Below are 11641 nucleotides of genomic sequence, written 5' to 3'. Positions count from 1 at the left end.
CCCCCCCCCCCCCCCCCCCCCCCCCCGCCTTAAGCTTGTGGGCCTTGGCGGGGTCAGCCAAATTTTAAAAATTTTACATTTAAATAAAAAAATTTAAAAAAATAAGTATATAAAAATAATTTAGATATTTGAACATATATTAATGCATTTGTAATTTTTAAACACAATAATAACAAACAAATAATCAAATAGGACTACATAATGTATTAATCCATAAGTAAATAACAAATCATTTATACAATATACTAAATGGTTTTGAACTTGATTATATATATATATATATATATATATATATATATATATATATATATATATTATTGTAGCATTTTATTTTAATAATTTTTTATTATTATACATTTGGTGGGCTTTGCTGGCCTGCCAAGCCCACTGGTTAGGTCGGGGTAGACTAAAATGCCCGCAAAAATAAGGGCCCAAAATATCAAAGCCTGCCTAACCCTTTTCGCTGCGGGATGAACTTACTCGGTGGGCTAAGCCCGTTTTGACGGCTATGTAATTTCGATTTTTTTTTTTTTGAAAAATTGGGAGATAATCGATGCTATAGATTGAAAAATATAAAGGGCTCATATTTGTCCATAGTTTTTACATGGAGACTAGTTCTCATTTGAGCATGACTAATTAAGTGCAATGTGCCAAAGACCTTGTGGTCAAGTGGCATCCAGTGTCCCTATTAACACTCTCACATGGATGATGGGAGTGGGTTCGAGCCTCAGTAGGTGAACATTGTAACAGAGTCAAAAAAAAAAATTAAGTGCAATGCACTTTATTATTTAGTATTAAAAGATTGTACTTGCAAAAGTGCATTGCACTTAGGGTTTCGATTTTAGAGTTTATAGCTAATTTTTTTTATTTGGTTTAGTGGTTCACTTTTTACTGTTTAAGGTTTAGCGTTTACGATTTAGATTTAAAATTTAGTTTTTTTAGGTTTGCATATTTAGTTGTTAAAGATTGCATATTTAAGTATTCAAATTTATATAGTAAAGTTGATGATGATTACAAAAATACCACCACATTTAAAAAAATGATCGGATCCGTCGAACTTATATGTGTGTGTGTGTGTGTGTGTGTGTGTGTGTGTGTATATATATATATATATATATATATATATATATATATATATATGGTAGGGTTCCAATGAATCACTTGTTTAGATAAGATATTGAAATCAGATCTTGTGCATCCATGTAATATTTTTAATGGTCTAGATTGATTGACACACATCCCGCTCACACACATTTAATCACCGTTTGCACACACTTCAACTTGAAATCTTAATCAATCTAGACCATTAAAATATTTTGAAATCAAATCTTGTACATCAATCTAAAAAAAATTAATGGCCTAAATTGTTTGCACAAGATCTGGTCTCACGATTTTACATAAATTCACCGGGTCTTTCTCCGTCTGCGCTCGCTCTGCATAGCACGGGAGCCAGCCCAAGAGGAATTGTCGCTTGTAGGATTCTTTACCACAAAGAGAGCTCACTTGTCATATGAGCTACCCCATTGGGCTATTCTTTTAACTTATGATGATTCTTAACTTCACTCATTGCAAAAAAAAAAAAAAAAAGAAAAAAAAAAAAGGAAAAAGTGTCAAATTGGCCCGCTAAGTCATTCAGATAGTGGAATTAGGTCCCCTAAGTAAAAAAAGCCCCATCCAGACCCTCTAAATCAGTAAAAAAATGCAATTGAGTCCCAAAAAACTTGTATAACAGGTTAACTCTTCTACATTTCGACACGTGTCACTTTAATTATTTTTTTAAAAAAATTTATTTATTTATTTATTAAATTATTAAAAAATTAAAAAAAAAAAAAAAACTTTGACAGCCACCGGCTGTCCGGTGGCTGACTCGTTCATGGACAGCCGTGGCTGTCCGGCGAGGACAGCCACGGCTGTCAAAAGTGAGGTCCAGGTTTGGACTTCATGGAAGTCCAGATCTGGACCTCAAAGGCCTGGAATGATGGCCGCCGCCCCCGTTCCAGGCCATGGACGACCATGGCTGTCTGGGGATGACTTTGGACAGCCATGGCCGTCCATGGTCTTTTGGAACGAGGGCGGCGGCCATCCCATGCCTTTGAGGTCCAGATCTGGACTTCCATGAAGTCTAGACCTGGACCTCACTTTTGACAGCCGTGGCTGTCCTTGTCGGACAGCCACGGCTGTCCATGAACGAGGCAGCCACCAGCTGTCCTCGCCGGACAGCCGGTGGCTGTTAAAGTTTTTTTTTTTTTTCAATTTTTTAATAATTTAATAAATAAATAAAAAGTTTTTTTTAAAAAAATAATTAAAGTGACACGTGTTGAAATGTAGAAGAGTTAACCTGCTATACAAGTTTTTTGGGACTCCATTGCACTTTTTTACCGGTTTAGAGGGTTTGGATGGAGTTTTTTTACTTTGGGGACCTAATTGCACTATCCATGACTTAAGGGGCCAATTTGACACTTTTTCCAAAAAAAAAAATCTAACCTTTTAGTAACAATAACAAACTTGTTTCAAAATTATTATTATAACAATTACTAGTTACCACACGCACATTGCATGAATAATCCAATGTCCTGTGTGTGCGCGCCTATATATATATATATATATATATATATATATATATATATATATATATATATATATATATATATATATATATATATATATATATATATATATATATATATATATATATATATATATATATATATATATATATATATATATATATATATATATATATATATATATATTGGAGAGAAACCCAATGTATATTTTTAAATTAGTGTTTCACAATTTATCAAAGTATCATTCGGTATCATGTTGTATATCAATACAAGATTATTAAATTTTTCATAACAGTAAATATTTCAAGAATGCATAACTTTGACTTGTGGCTGAAATGTTAGATTAACTGGTGCAATAACAATTTTAGAGGGAAACATCTTCATTAGATAGTACCCTAAGCATAATTTTTGAAACACAAAGCTCAATTAATTTACCTGTTCATGCTTCCATTTGTGTCCACTTTTGCCAGAAATGAATTCTTGATTTGATTTAATCTCCTAGTGTGCTTCACTGTAATTTTAGTGCCTTGACGGATTGTGCCTTAAAAAACAAAACCAAATCCTCATTCCCTAAAAAGGCAATGATAATAGGCATAGTTTCTCATATGTGTTGAATATATATTGTAAATTAGGTGTACCATTTATTTTATCAATGTTGCAAAAATCCCGTACAGGCGCCGATTAATCCTCGCCTAGGCGCTAGGCGCCGGTCGACTGCCTAGCGTATCACATTAAATGGTGGTCTAGGTGGTTGACCGGCTAGGCGACCGCCTAGTCCGCCTAAGCTCCACCTAAGCACCGTCTAGGCCGCTTAGGCGCTAACCGCCTAGGCCTCCTTGGCGCCGACTAGACCTCCTAGGCATTGACTAGGCCGCCTAGTCGACCGATTAACTATCGTTCTTTTTTTTTTAATGGGTTATTCACTCAAAACAATATTGTTTTGAGTGAAATAACCCTAAACTGTACAAACTCTAGATTTTTTAAGGTTAATATTTAATATTTTAGTATTAACTATTAAAGTATTATATAGTTTATAATTATTAGTCTTTAAAAAATAAAAAATAAAATAAAAAAAACGGCCGCCTAGGCCCCGATTAATCCCCGCCTAGGCGTCCTAGGCGCTAGGCGTTCGATTTTTTCAACTATGCATTTTATCAATGCTCAATGTGTGATTATAATTAATTGACCAAAGTTCATGTTAAAATTTATATTATATATAAATTTTTTGAAAACAACCATAAGAGTGAACTATTATTTGAAATCAAATCACGAATACAATGAGGGATATCTGCGTCCCACACTCCCCGACCAGTATACGAGCAAGAAGCTATGCCAGAGAGTGAGCAATCATATTGAGTGTTATATTGTATTTTTTTAATACACTCTAACATATTCATAGTATATCTGTTTAACAAATAACAATTATGTCAATTTTGATTGGGATGGGGTTCAAATCTAAGACCTTTTTATGAAAATCAATGAGTAAGTTAAAAATAATAAATAGTTAACAGAATATTCCGTTACTAATGTTTACGGAATGCAGGGTACTTAGGAAAAGTAAATGATATAATATATTGTAAAGTAGTAAAAATAAAATAAAAAATCAAAATAAAATGAACCATTAATTTCAACAGATAAGTACACCAACATTTTTTAGTTTCTGTTAGTGCTTAACTTTATTGGCTCTTATTATTAGGTTTGTAGAAATTAGTTTACATAAAAATAAACTGGTGAAATTTTGTATTTACTTTTTTTTTCCTACTTTTTTGCAATTCTTTTATTCTTATTGGTTAGAATTAAAATATAATAATATTTACTTAATTTTATTTGTTTCTTTAAATCATTAAAGAAGTGAAAGATATTATTTTTTAATGGTAATATGAATGTCATACTATAATAATTATTCTAATAATATGTTAGTTTCACTTTACTTTAATTAAACCTTATTTGTTGTATCATAAATTTTAATTTTGTATTCCAAAACTATATTACTTTAATTAAAATGTAAATTTTATTTTAAAAAAATTCTCTACTTTAAGAATTTTAATTCAAAAATTCCATTATCTAATCAATCTTATAGAAAAAAATTAATATTTCAAAATATAAATACATGTTTGAAAGATGAATAGTTCACACAATTATTATCTCAATCATATACAAAAGGAAAATCTATGAATTTGTACGTTATAACTTAATTGCGTAACTCTTTAATTATTCTTTGACAACATTGGTAAACTTATTATTATCATGTCATTTTTAATAAAAAGAAGTTAAGTTTTATTGACTCATCAATATTTATCTATATCGCACTAAGAAGATTTAATTTATTATAATATGAAAATTAGAGTTAATACCACAAATGGTCCTCTGACTATTGGGGTAGTACTCCTTTTAGTTCTCGACCACAAATGGTCCTCTGACTTTCATTTTTTTTTACCACAAATAGTCCTCCATTAAAATTTCTGTAAATAAGTGTTAAATCTAGGGGTATTATCGTCAAATTGATATATATAATGGTCATAAAATAAATATAATTAATTTGACTTGCCACCGATCAAACATTAAACATTTTGTTTGGGACATAACTGAAGGCTGCCACTGTTGAATTAATATAATTAATCAAGTACAAATTGCGAACATTAATCATGAATTTTTATTTAATTTGTTCATTTATGTAATTTGTCACGTCCATTTTGTTTTTATATTTATTAACTTAATGTTTATTAATGTTTAAAATTAATTATGTTAGTCATATAGTTCTAAAAAAGAAGTAATCATAATAATATTAATCAATTTGACGATATTACCCCTAGATTTAACACATATTTAACAAATTTTAACAGAGGATTATTTGTGGTAAAAAAATGAAAGTCAGAGGACCATTTGTGATCGAATTGGAAGTCGAGGACTAAAAGAAGTACTAGCCAAATAATCAGAGGACCATTTGTGGTATTAACTCAATTATTATGACATGATTTTTATTTTTGATTATAACTATATATCTACAACAATGCACATCTTTATTACTACAAAATATTTTTATAAGAAGTTTAAAATACTTATTTTGATTATATTGAAAATTATTATGTTTATTATTTTATATTAATTAAATTATGTATTTAAAAATAATATTAATTAATGATTTATTTAAATTATCATTTTGGATATGATTTAAATTGTACAATGCTCGTATTATAACTAGTATATATATAATTATTAATTAGTATATATATAAGGAGGGTTATGGTCAGAGTAATATGAAATTTTTACTATCACAATGATTTACATGAACTTTTGCATATTGGTATTGATGCTATGAATTTGGACCACTGCACGTCTGGCGAAGTGTTTTCAAGCAATTTTCTTCTGTAGGCCAAGACTAGGGGTAAATTATTCTGTATACTTGCTCCACTTTATAATTTATATATTAAATGTTAACAATTTACATACTAAATATTTACAATTTTTATATATTGAATATTCACAATTTACATAATGAATGTTTATAATTTACATACTGAATGTTCACAATTTACATACTAAATGTTCACAATTTACATACTAGATATTCACAATTTAATATACTAAATGTTCACAATTTAAATTGTGAACATAGTATGTAAATTCTGAACATTCAGTATATAAATTGTGTATTTCTACTCAAATTCACCTTACAAGGTAGACTCGGGTCCATGACATAACTGTCCAAGCCTAGCTGGTGTGGCAATTTATATATTATGGACTATAGTGATGAGGTACAATGTATTCCAAAAAAATGATTATTAGGTACAAAATTTATATTCGTGAAGTACAAAATTTTATAGTACAAGACACAAAAATTACATTACAAGACACATAAATATGTTATATATTTATTATTTTTTCAAATCTAATTTAAGTACATAATTTGTATTTGAATTCTGGTCCATGGTATAAGGATTGAGCTGGTGTATGCAAAGATGCATGAATGTATGGTATAGAATAAATTGGACTTTGCTTGAAGAATATGTTACGGTATTGGAGTCAAGTTGAAAGAGCATCTGCTTGTTATCATCATCTCCAGCCACCCAGTACGACCCAGAATATCTTTCTGCCAAATAATATATATACTTCGCTTAATTATTACTCTGTAATATAATATAAATTACTTTATTTAATTGCAAAATATTTTATATATCATTAACATATTTTTATATTATTTTTAAATTTCTATGATTGACTAATTATCATTGATATTGATTAAATATACAATTATTTAGAGTATATTTATTAAGTAATAAGAGTTTATATTTTCAAAAGAATCAGTAGTTGAACTACTGACCAAGTGGTACACAAGGTACGCTTAACACGATTATGTACTACGATCTCTACGGTCCCCACTGCCCTTTCACCCATAAAATTAACTTATTATAAGGGTGACGATTTTTATTTTTTAATATTTATTTTGGGTATCTGCTACTATTTTTATATTAGTGTATGTGTAAAAAATTCCCTCAAATTGGTGGTGGGTGGTTTTTAGATTTTAAAATTGTACCATTTATTCTATTACAAAAAAATTCACAGCTCACATGAAGAATCAACTTGAGACTTTGTACCTACAAAATCAATTGTTTAACCAACTTAGTTAAAATTGTCTCCACTATTGTAACAAACTTGATTCATTGTATTGCTGAGAATGTACATGAAAAACAATTATATTTTATCAAATAAATTTAAAGAAATTTAAAAAATTAACAACAGGCATCTATTATTGGGTAGTAACAAACACCTATCATATTAATTTTTTTTTTTTTTTTAAATAACAATCTGTGTCCTTTTCCCAACGGAGGTAGATTGTTTAACCAATCTACATCTGCTGTATCTGTGTCTGTACATTGTACAACAGACGAAAAAAGTCTGTACAATAGACACAACAAGCTATTTTTGTACTAGTGTTGCTATTTAGTAGCTAGTTTAATACTCCTTTAAAAGAAATACAATATAATACTATTTTCTCATATAAGGAATATGAATTTCCCCTGACATATGACTAATCTTGCTAGGTCTCAATTGGAGATTCCATACTTGAATGACACAATTTGATTCGTTGCATTTGGTCAACCTCATGATAAAAACTATACTTTTAATAGTGCATTTATTTTTGTCAAATGCAATTGTCAAGCTAAGTTGTCCGGAAATAAAACAAGGAAATGAAAAACACAGAATACAAAATACATGAGAAAAGTTTAAATACAAAATATAAGTGTGTATTTGTAAACATTTTCTTTAAATATATAAAAATATTAATGATTTACCAATTTTTTAAAAATTAATTTTAGATAAAGACTAAAAAAAAAGATTTATTTTTTTTTATAGAGTAACTCTCTTGTGAGACCGTCGCACATATCCTTATCCATGAGACGAGTCATGTCAAAATGGAAATGTAATACTCAAAATGAAAAACGTATTAGTAATCAAGGATAAAGTATTTGTTACTTAAGAGAAAATGTAAATTTTGAGAAAAAATGTAATAATTATAAGTGACACTTTATTTCTGATTAGTATTACATTTTTCAGTTTAAGTATTGCATTTTTCATTTTGACTCGAACCGTTTCACGAACAAGGATTTGTGAGATAAGAGTTTTTTCCCAAAATAGTCCTTCGACTATTGCTCATTCTCAATTATGCATTTCGACTTTCAATTGCATCAAATGTGGTCCCTCGACTTTCAAAAACTCACCCAATTTGGTCCTCCGTTACATATTCCGTCAAATCAGTGTTAAAATGGAGGGCATTTTCGTCCATTTACCTATTGTTAGCCTAATAAACATTGAGAAATAGTTGAGGGACCATTTTGAGAATAGTCAAGGGACCATTTTGGAAAAAACTATTTACTTTTGAGGATGGATTGCGCGATTTTAACTATTTATGTTTGTAAGAAAAAAAATGTATAGAAATTCTAATTTTATAGAGTCTAAAAAATGAAAATAAACAAAAATGAAATAAATAAAATAGTTTTTCCCAAAATGGTCCCTTGACTATTCTCAAAATGGTCCCTCAACTATTTTTCAATGTTTATTAGGCTAACAATAGATAAATGGATGAAAATGCCCTCCATTTTAACACTGTTTTGACGGAATATGTAACGGAGGACCAAATTGGGTGAGTTTTTGAAAGTCTAGGGACCACATTTGGTGCAATTGAAAGTCGAAATGCAAAATTGAGAATGAGCAATAGTTGAAGGACTATTTTGGGAAAAAAGTCGTGAGATAATCTCATACAACTTTTTGCCATTTTTTTTTATATAAATTTGTGAAAAAAATGCTTTCAAAATACATAAACACTAATCTTTGAAAGTTCGATGCAATATAAATGTGTTTACTTTATCTCTCATATAACGAATATGAATTTTTCTTAAATAAGAAATAGGAGTGGAGTGGAGTACGTGGAGCGGATTGGGTCAAGCCCATTATATAGGAATAGATGCCTATATATATATATTGGAGTGTTGGATCACCTGGCTCCATCGCCATTACAATTAATAAAAAAATAATTTCACTCACGTGAATGTAAGTACATTACCAAACGGCTCACGTAAATCTTGTGTTCTTTACTTTCTGTCATCATTATTATTTCTTGTTATTGTTTTTTTTTTTTTGAGTTCTATTGACTCAGTTACAATGTAGTATCTGTATACTACTGTTCATAGCTACTTTCTCAACCTACTGAAGCACAAAGAGTTAACAGATGCCTACTGTTCATAAGTGTATACCGGGTGCCGCTTGACCACACCCTTTGACATTTCTTGTTATTGTTAATTCCAACAAAATGTGAAGTTAATAACCACCGCATACATTATAACACGTGCAAGCTATATATCATGCATGAGTAATTTCTAAGTTGGAGAATTGTAGAATATAATTATTATATAGCATTGGCATATCTCTACCAGGAAATAAAAGCAGGAGATAGGATAGAGTGAAGGAACAGCTTTAAGTGGCGTGGATGATGGAGACGTGATGGAATCAAAGCAGTAGTGCTAGTCATGTGGAAGACGAGCGACTAAACCCAAATAAGCTGCGCTAGCTGTTGTGGCCAATTACACTGCCCACACAAAATATCTTTTATTCTACGCATTGGATATATAAATTCATATCATGCATGAACCAATCTAATTGTGTTCAATGTATGGTACCAATTTTAAAAAAATTAAATATACATACTAAAAAATTACCTTTACTACCATATGATGCGGGATAGAATAAAGCTCGGTATTAGGAGCTCAGCGCGAACGAAAGAGATCGACGACCAATGTTGAGGAAGAGAGGGCTCGGAGGAAGGTCGGAGGACACGGCAAAAGCTCGGCCGGCCGAGGGATCATAGGAAGGGTGATAAGGTAGCTGAAGATCTTAGACTTAGAGAGATTGAGCATAGCTATTGAAAAGATTAATTACAATGGAAGAAAGGTCGGAGTAGGAAGTCAAGGTGAGTATAAGTCGGATCGGACCGACCTAGTATAGGGTCGAGGCAAGAAAGGCGATGCAAGAAGGCGACGTAAGAAGAATAGGGCAAGGCAAGCAGTTACGGAGTTTCCTAAAAGAATTCGGCGGTGGAAGGCTAGAGACATGGAAGGAAGGTCGAGATAGATTAGGAAAGTACCTAAAATGTAATAAAGAAACAGTTCCTAACGTAGTTTAGTAGTTTCCTAAGGGGAGATCCCTCATAGCTTGTATAAATAGGGGTTCTAGGTCTCGAGAAAGACAACGAGCAACCTAGTACACTTATAAGTAACTCATTATATCCAAGAAAGATTAAGCAATCAAGAGAGGGCCGAAAGGTTACTTTACTTTTCCGATAAAGCTAGTCAATTCCTCAGTGGTGTTGGTTTGTCGTTCGACCATTCTGTGGGAGAAAAAACCAACATTGGCGCCGTCTGTGGAGACCGATAGAAAGGTCGTGGAGGTTCTAACTGACTAGGAGAGATAGACGAAGCAATGGTAACCACTAGGAGTCGTCAAGGTCAGGGACAAAGGAGAACGCAAGCTCCAACACAAGCTAATGGTACCGCGGGACAAACTGTTTCCCACGGGAGAAACCTGCGAGAGTAGTTATCTCGGCCCCGTAATGGAGACTTGAGATAGCAGCTTAATCAATCTCGAGCCCAAAGTGGGCAGAGGCAAGCGGAAGACCCTCTTGCTAATGGGGTTCGAGTGGACGAAACACCCCCGCCTCCCGCTCCGATTGCGTCGGAACGCCCGGAACAATTAGGAATCCTGGGAATGCTTACTAGGCTAGTGGATGTTCACAAGCGAGAGGTTCGCCTCCGAGAGAGAGAAGGGCCCTTGGAGGGTCAGCAGGTAAGGTTTGTTCTGCCAGTAGAAAAAGAAAGGTCGGTTGCCTCACATCGATATCCGTCGAGATCACGAGGACAACAACAGTCTGTATTCAACAGGTTGTCAAACCGAGAGATACCAGGAGATGAAGATCAATGGGAAGTCGTCCTTGAAGAGCCTAGGAATAGGTGAGAGCAACGATATGACGAGCTCTAGAGGCGTATCGAAGAACGCTCGGTCCAGGAAAGCAGTGGCGAATCACGTTTGGGGCCGGGTCAGAATCCAGAGGATGTTGCCGCATTAGCACGACATGTGCGAGTTCTACAGAAGCAAATGAATGGGAACATGGAAGACGCCTAGTCTTTCATGCAAGAACGACCATTCTCTCGGGAGATCATGCCCTTCCGTACCCTTGCGAAGTTGAAATTGCCCGAGAACCTGACATACGACTGGTCCGGAGACCCTCGGGAGCACCTACTCAGCTTCCAGGCCCGAATACAGATCCATGGAGCCGAGGACCCGCTGATGTGCAAAGCTTTCTTAACCACTCTGACCGGACCGGCGCAAAGGTGGTGCATGAAGATACTTGAGCACTCCGTTCATAGCTTCGCACAATTGGCGCAAAGGTGGTGCAGGAAGGAGGGACGTTGCGATCTAAGAAACCTCGCGTTGAAGAATCTCGCACTGGGATATTCGATAAGGGTCGGCTGGGACAACAAGAGATTGGTCGGAACTTTGAAAGAATGGGTGTTCCTCCCTTC

This window comes from Ipomoea triloba, chromosome 4, assembly GCF_003576645.1.
Source record: "Ipomoea triloba cultivar NCNSP0323 chromosome 4, ASM357664v1".
Classification (NCBI taxonomy): domain Eukaryota; kingdom Viridiplantae; phylum Streptophyta; class Magnoliopsida; order Solanales; family Convolvulaceae; genus Ipomoea; species Ipomoea triloba.
This window is presented reverse-complemented; position numbering follows the sequence as displayed.